This window comes from Erinaceus europaeus, chromosome 10, assembly GCF_950295315.1.
Source record: "Erinaceus europaeus chromosome 10, mEriEur2.1, whole genome shotgun sequence".
NCBI lineage: Eukaryota > Metazoa > Chordata > Mammalia > Eulipotyphla > Erinaceidae > Erinaceus > Erinaceus europaeus.
This window is the reverse complement of record NC_080171.1, coordinates 123,306,364-123,314,071: the sequence shown is the minus strand read 5'-3', so window position 1 is coordinate 123,314,071 and position 7,708 is coordinate 123,306,364. Positions and strand designations below refer to the sequence as shown.

The following is a 7,708-nucleotide window of genomic DNA, read 5'->3' as shown; positions in this document are numbered from 1 at the left end:
AAGTGTTGACAGTTACCCTATGAAGTTGAGTAGTTGGCAATTACTCCAATGACTTGGACAAAACTATTACCTCATTCAATAAACACTTACTTACTGCCTTAGGGCAACAGACCTTTGTCCTAACAGATAAGTGAGCTAGATCATCTAACATGCCAGTGTTCCCGACCAGAGGGGCTGGTAACAAGACTGCTCTTCCCCTCTTGATGGTTAGGATCTTAGCACCTGCCTTAAAACTTTGCCTTTTATTTATGTTCCTGAATTTCACTCAGTGGTTTTAAAAGGCCCCTTTACTAGCCTAACATTGTTTCCACTACAAAAAAAAAAAAAAAAAAAAGTGGTCTTGCCTACTAAATCTCTTAGTCTCCCAATGTCTGTAACTACTCAAAAACTGCCCTCCACCCTGGAATAGTGACTGCGCGATCTGTGATCTGCCCTGCCTGAAATAATTGTGTTGACAGTGTTCTGTAAGCATCTATTCCAAAAGTGAGTCTGATTGAAAACCAGTCTCATTATGAAATGAAACATTTCGAAGTTCTGACAAAATAAGCCTAGTTCTCCACCTGCTTGTCGCTAAATTGTTACTTGGAATCCAGGGCTCAAGTGTTACTTGATTAAGGTGCCAATGATTTGAGAGAGCAGGACTTGATGTGCCCTGCTGGGGAAAAGAGAGAGGAGGTGGGAACTAAATGTAAATGCAGAGAAGCTCGGCGTTTAGAGAGTATGGACAGAGGCCGGGCGCACACATGTTACAAAGTACAAGATCTCAGGTTCAAGCCCCTGGCCCTCACCTGCAGGAGGAAAGCTTTACTAGTGGTGAAGCAGGGCTGTAGGTGTCTATCTCGTTCTCTCTATCACCCCCCTCCCTTTCAATTTCTGGCTGTCTATCAAATAAATAAAGATAAAGAAAAATAGAAAGTATGAACAGAAATAGGGCAGCAAAGTGAGTGACACACACAGGAGCACGTAAGTAAGCTGTAAGATTCAAATAGGAGGTATCAAAGGTGCTCGGAGATAAAACAACGAAAGCAGTTATTCTGGAAACCCAGTGAATATTTTCCACAGTGAGGAGGTTAGTCAATAGTTGTTGAGTCACACATGGGTTGGAAGAATTAACATCATCAAAATGAATATACTACCCAGAGCCATCTACAAATTTAATGCTATCCCCATCAAGATCCCAAGCACATTTTTTAGGAGAATAGAACAAATGCTACAAATGTTTATCTGGAACCAGAAAAGACCTAGAATTGCCAAAACAATCTTGAGAAGAAAGAACAGAACCGGAGGCATCACACTCCCAGATCTCAAACTGTATTATAGGGCCATTGTCATCAAAACTGCTTGGTACTGGAACATGAACAGACACACTGACCAGTGGAATAGAATTGAGAGCCCAGAAATGAGGCCCCACACCTATGGACATCTAATCTTTGACAAAGGGGCCCAGACTATTACATGGGGAAAGCAGAGTCTCTTCAACAAATGGTGCTGGAAACAATGGGTTGAAACATGCAGAAGAATGAAGCTGAATCACTGTATTTCCCCAAATACAAAAGTAAATTCCAAGTGGATCAAGGACTTGGATGTTAGACCAGAAACTATCAGATACTTAGAGGAAAATATTGGAAGAACTTTTTTCCGCATAAATTTTAAAGACATTTTCAATGAAACGAATCCAATTACAAGGAAGACTAAGGCAAGTATAAACCTATGGGACTACATCAAATTAAAAAGCTTCTTCACAGCAAAAGAAACCACTACCCAAATCAAGAGACCCCTCACAGAATGGGAGAAGATCTTTACATGCCATACATTAGATAAGAGTTTAATAACCAACATATATAAAGAGCTTACCAGACTCAACAACAAGACAACAAATAACCCAATCCAAAAATTGGGGGAGGAATTGGACAGAATATTCACCACAGAAGAGATCCAAAAGGCTGAGAAACACATGAAAAAATGCTCCAAGTCTCTGATTGTCAGAGAAATGCAAATCAAGACAACAATGAGATACCACTTCACTCCTGTGAGAATGTCACACATCAGAAAAGGTAACAGCAGCAAATGCTGGAGAGGGTGTGGGGTCAAAGGAACCCTCCTGCACTGCTGGTGGGAATGTCAATTGGTCCAAGCTCTGTGGAGAACAGTCTGGAGAACTCTCAGAAGGCTAGAAATGGACCTACCCTATGACCCTGCAATTCCCCTCCTGGGGATATATCCTAAGGAACCCAACACACCCATCCAAAAAGATCTGTGTACACATATGTTCTTGGCAGCACAATTTGTAATAGCCAAAACCTGGAAGCAACCCAGGTGTCCAACAACAGATGAGTGGCTGAGCAAGTTGTGGTATATATACACAATGGAATACTACTCAGCTGTAAAAAATGGTGACTTCACCGTTTTCAGCCGATCTTGGATGGACCTTGAAAAAAATCATGTTGAGTGAAATAAGTCAGAAACAGAAGGATGAATATGGGATGATCTCACTCTCAGGCCGAAGTTGAAAAACAAGATTAGAAAAGAAAACACAAGTCGAACCTGAAATGGAATTGGAGTATTGCACCAAAGTAAAAGACTCTGGGGTGGGTGGGTGGGTGGGGAGAATACAGGTCCATGAAAAATGATGAATGAAATAGTGGGGGTTGTATTGCTAAATGGGAATCTGGGGAATGTTATGCATGTAAAAAAAAAAAAAAAAAGAAGAAGTAGAAACGCAAAGCAGAAATTGACTGAGTTTGGAGTATGGCACCAAAGTAAGAAAGCAGAAGTACACTAGAATTTGCAGTGAGTACCTCCCTAATACTTCCTCTCCACTTTTCCAAGCTTTGGGTCCATGATTGCTCAACAATTTGTTTGGCTTCGTATGTTAACTCTCTTTTCAGTCACCAGGTTCCAGGTGTCATCAGGATGCCGGCCAGACTTCCCTGGATTGAAGACACCACCAATGTGTCCTGGAGCTCAGCTTCCCCAGAGACCCACCCTACTAGGGAAAGAGAGAGGCAGACTGGGAGTATGGACCGACCAGTCAACGCCCATGTTCAGCGGGGAAGCAATTACAGAAGCCAGACCTTCCACCTTCTGCATCCCACAATGACCCTGGGTCCATGCTCCCAGAGGGATAGAGAATGGGAAAGCTATCGGGGGAGGGGGTGGGATATGGAGATTGGGCGGTGGGAATTGTGTGGAGTTGTACCCCTCCTACCCTATGGTTTTGTTAATTAATCCTTTCTTAAATAAAAAAAAAGAAATAAAAAAAAAAAAGAAAAAGGAAAAAAAAAATAGTTGTTGAGTCACAGAAAAAACAAGTATGGGAAACTGAGACAAGGCCCTAGACTGGGCAAGTCATCGTCCCCTCTCAGAGCTGGTCAGTGGAGTTTCAAGGTTAGCTAGAGGTCCTGGAAATGGCCCAAGTGTGGGGGTTGGGATGAGCCACGCTTCAGTTCTTTTTCGCTCCATCATGACTTACAGTCTCCAGCAAGTCACTCAACCTCTCTGCTTAGTATTTGTGAAACAGAAGTGATAGCAGTTCATAATAGCAACATAATCCTTTGATATCTAAGTGGTATTTAAATCTGTTAAAAAGATTTAACCGTTTTACTTGATGAGTGAGACCAGAACACTGCCCAGCAGGTCCCGGCTGGAGACTGGACCTGGGCCTTTTACACATGCAGGTCAGGTCCTCTGCCTCTGCCTTGTGTTGTTAAAATTCCGGCGGGCTCTGGCCGGCCGGCCGGTCTAGCTTCACGGCGGGTAACAGAGACGCGGAGTCAACGGCTGGGCAGGGAAGCTTTATTTCTTTATTCAGGAACCACGATTCACAAACTAAGACAAACTAATCACCAAACAGAACTCTGCTGTCTCTTTGCGGCGGCACAAACACCCTCTCTTACTCTCGTACTCGGGGACCCTCTGAAACTCTGGCACACTGGAACTCTCTTTTACTCTGTAACCCTGAAACTCTCCAACTCAGGAACTCTGGAACTCTCTCGGACTCAGGAACCCTCTCTCCGGGGTTCCTTGGGGCGGGGCCAAGCAGGCCCGCGAAATTAACAGGACTGACCCAATTCTCTTGGCGGGGGAGGGCTAGAACAAACCAATGTAAAGCATACGACAGCCTTGGAGAGCAGCCTTGTGCGACTAAGAGCAGTGCGGGTTAGCAGCCACTAGGCTCAGTGAGTTCTACCTATCACTCGACTAGTTTTTATGTCCTTGGGAAAACCACTCTTTGGCTTCAGTTTCTTACTGTGAAACAAGCATCCCATCTTCCCAGTTGGCTGTGAGAATTAGAAATACTCCAGCTAAAAGCTCTGGCACACAGTCGATGTTCAGATAGTGTTCTTGTCTACGATGGGGCTCAAGTTTGGTGGTGAGAAGCGTGTAACGGAAAGACGGGAGTGAAGTATGTCCCTAGAAACTCAGTCCTCTGTAGACCAAAAAAAAATAAGCAAAAAAAAAAAAAAAAAAGCAAACGGAGCGCTGTTCAGGAGCTAGGAGTCGACAGAACCTAGATCACATGCTGTAGGATCATACTCTAATAATCAAAAACACTTCTCCCTCTGAAGAGAGGGGAGGATAGGCGGGAAGAATTAAATGGGGGCTGGAGAGAGCCCAGTAGCTCTGCAGACAACTTTGATGCTTGAGACTCTTGATTCTAGGTTCAATCCCCTGCACCACCTGTTAGCCAGAGCTGAGTAGTGCCCTGGTGAAAATGACAACGCTGGTAGTTGGGAGATTAAAAAGTGTGGTGGGGGGGAGAGAGCCGTAGCTGTACGACAGTAAGTCATCTGACTGTAAACCGCTATCTTAAAGGGCTGCTAGACAGTTAGTGAGACACATACGTAAATGACTGTCTGCCAGGTATGTGGCAGGTGCTCAGATCGTGTATTTCAGAATTCCTGAGCAGGTCTGACACGCCAGACCTGTGTTTTCCTGGGTTCTCCGTAAGTGAACACTTTCCATAAAAATCCAGAAATGAGACGACTGACCCGGGAAAGCCAGACTTGAGGTCCTGGTGCTGCATTAAAAAAAAAAAAGGGGTTCGGGCGGTAGCGCAGTGGGTTAAGCGCACGTGGCGCAAAGCGCAAGGACCGGCATAAGGATCCCGGTTCGAGCCCCCGGCTCCCCACCTGCAGGGGAGTCGCTTCACGGGCGGTGAAGCAGGTCTGCAGGTGTCTGTCTTTCTCTCCCCCTCTCTGTCTGCCCCTCCTCTCTCCATTTCTCTCTGTCCTGTCCAACAACGACAACAATAATAATAACTACAACAATAAAACGAGGGCAACAAAAGGGAATAAAATATTTTTTAAAAAATTAAATACTTGAAAAATATTTTTAAACAACAAAAGAATATAATTTTTTTTAATTTTTAAGTTTTTGGTCCATACTCCAAGAGGGATAACGCATAGGCAAGCGGGGACAGGGTGGCGGCGCCCCTGGTCCCCACCTGCAGGGGAAAGCGGGAAGCAGGGCTGCAGGTCTCTCCGTCTGCCCCTCCCTCTCGAGTTCTAGCTCTAGCCAAGAAATAAAAAAGATGATTTAAAATGTTTTTTTTTATTTTTTTATATTTATTTTATTTATTCCCTTTTGTTGCCCTTGTTGTTTTATTGTTGTAGTTATTATTGTTGTTGTTGTTGGATAGGACAGAGAGAGAAATGGAGAGAGGAGGGGAAGACAGAGAGGGGGAGAGACAGACAGACACCTGCAGACCTGCTTCACCGCCTGGCCTATGAAGCGACTCCCCTGCAGGTGGGGAGCCGGGGTTCGAACCCGGATCCTTATGCCGGTCCTTGTGCTTTGCGCCACGTGCGCTTAACCCGCTGCGCCACCGCCCGACTCCCTTAAAATGTTTTTAAAAAGAGAATAAGTCGGGCCCGGCGGTGGGAGCGGTGTGGGCCCGTCGCCGGCAGCTAGTGGCGCGCAGACCGGAGCCGGGCGCCTCCAGCGACCCACCGGGGCCCCGAGCGGGCGGCGCGGCGGCCATGAGGAGCCCTGCCCCGCCTCGGAACTCGGCCCGGGGGCGCGGCCAGCCGGCGCCAGGGCGGCGGGACACACAGCCGCGGGCCCGGCGCAGTGCGCGGACCCCGGCGAGCGAGGCCGACACCGCCCGCCGCTCTGCGCCGCTCTGCACGGACACGCCCGCGCCACACTCGTTCCGGTCGCCTCCGGGGGGCGGGGGAGGGGCGGAGGTGACGCCATCATCGCGCCCCTGCCCGGCTCCGCTTGCAGAGACCGGAAGTGGTTCTGCCGTCGCGCCCCAGCCCGGCTCCCGTCGCTCGCAGAGACCGGAAGTGGTTCTGCCGTCGCGCCCCAGCCCGGCTCCCGTCGCTCGCAGAGACCGGAAGTGGTTCTGCCGTCGCGACCCAGCCCGGCTCCCGTCGCTCGCAGAGACCGGAAGTGGTTCTGCCGTCGCGACCCAGCCCGGCTCCCGTCGCTCGCAGAGACCGGAAGTGGTTCTGCCGCCGCGCCCCAGCCCGGCTCCCGTCGCTCGTAGAGACCGGAAGTGATTCTGCCGCCGCGCCCCAGCCCGGCTCCCGTCGCTTGCAGAGACCGGAAGTGGCTCAGCCGTAGCGACCCAACCCGGCTCCCGTCGCTTGCTGAGACCGGAAGTGCTGCCGCCGCGCCCCAGCCCGGCTCTCGTCGCTTGCAGAGACCGGAAGTGGTTCTGCCATAGCGACCCAGCCCGGCTCTCTTCTGCTCCTTGTCGTCTCGCTTACGGCCTGTCCGGCTTGAGGTGTTTCGCGGCGGTGAGTGGCGCCCGTCCAGGCGCGACATCCCTTTGCCCAGTTTGGCCCAGCCGCAGCGTCCGGGCGGCGCTCGGGCCACCGGGGTTCGGACGGCGACGGGTTGGGAGGCCATTCCGCACCCAGCCCCCGGGGGACCCTCCCGCTCCCAGCCCCCGTGGGCCCCGCACCCCGTCGCGGCGCTGGAGGGTTGTCGCGGGCGGGCGCTGGTGCTGAGGCCGCGGGGCGGGCGGGAGAGCCCGGGTGGTTGTGCGGAGGCTGCGGGTCCCTGCGGGTCCCGGGGTTCCGGCTGGGCGGGGCTGCGGAGCGCGAGGAGCGGCGGGGGTGAGCTGAGGAGAGCGCGCGGCTCCGGAAAGCTGCTGCGGCTGGGGCCGCGCTCGAACTGGGCTCCTGGGGTGTCGGGCACGAGGCGAGGGGCACGAGAGCCGGCCGGTTCCCGCCCTGCCCGCCCTGCCCGCGCCTGCCCTGCCCGCGCCTGCCCTGCCCTGCCTGCTGTCGGCGCCCTGCCCGCCCCTGCCCTGCCCGCCCCTGCCCTGCCCTGCCCAGCCCTGCCTGCTGTCGGCGCCCTGCCCGCCCCTGCCCTGCCCTCCCTGCCCTGCCCGCCCCTGCCCTGCCCTGCCCGCCCCTGCCCTGCCCTGCCCTGCCCGCCCCTGCCCTGCCCTGCCCGCCCTGCCCGCCCCTGCCCTGCCCTGCCCGCCCCTGCCCTGCCCTGCCCGCCCCTGCCCTGCCCTGCCCGCCCCTGCCCTGCCCTGCCCGCCCTGCCCGCCCTGCCCTGCCCTGCCCGCCCCTGCCCTGCCCTGCCCGCCCTGCCCGCCCTGCCCTGCCCTGCCCGCCCCTGCCCTGCCCTGCCCGCCCCTGCCCTGCCCTGCCCGCCCTGCCCGCCCCTGCCCTGCCCGCCCCTGCCCTGCCCTGCCCGCCCTGCCCGCCCCTGCCCTGCCCTGCCCGCCCCTGCCCTGCCCTGCCCT

At 52.8% G+C, this 7,708-nt stretch overlaps 1 protein-coding gene across 1 annotated transcript in view; it reads left to right on the top strand.

The window, feature by feature from the left end:
- The first annotated feature begins 6,606 nt into the window (after nt 1-6,606).
- LOC103110701 (myosin regulatory light chain 12B) overlaps nt 6,607-7,708 on the top strand; it is a 12,939-nt gene continuing 11,837 nt past the window's right edge. The window contains exon 1 of the mRNA XM_007519866.3: nt 6,607-6,746. The gene's annotated coding sequence lies outside the window, so the exon portion shown is untranslated. The remainder of the gene's footprint in view (nt 6,747-7,708) is intronic.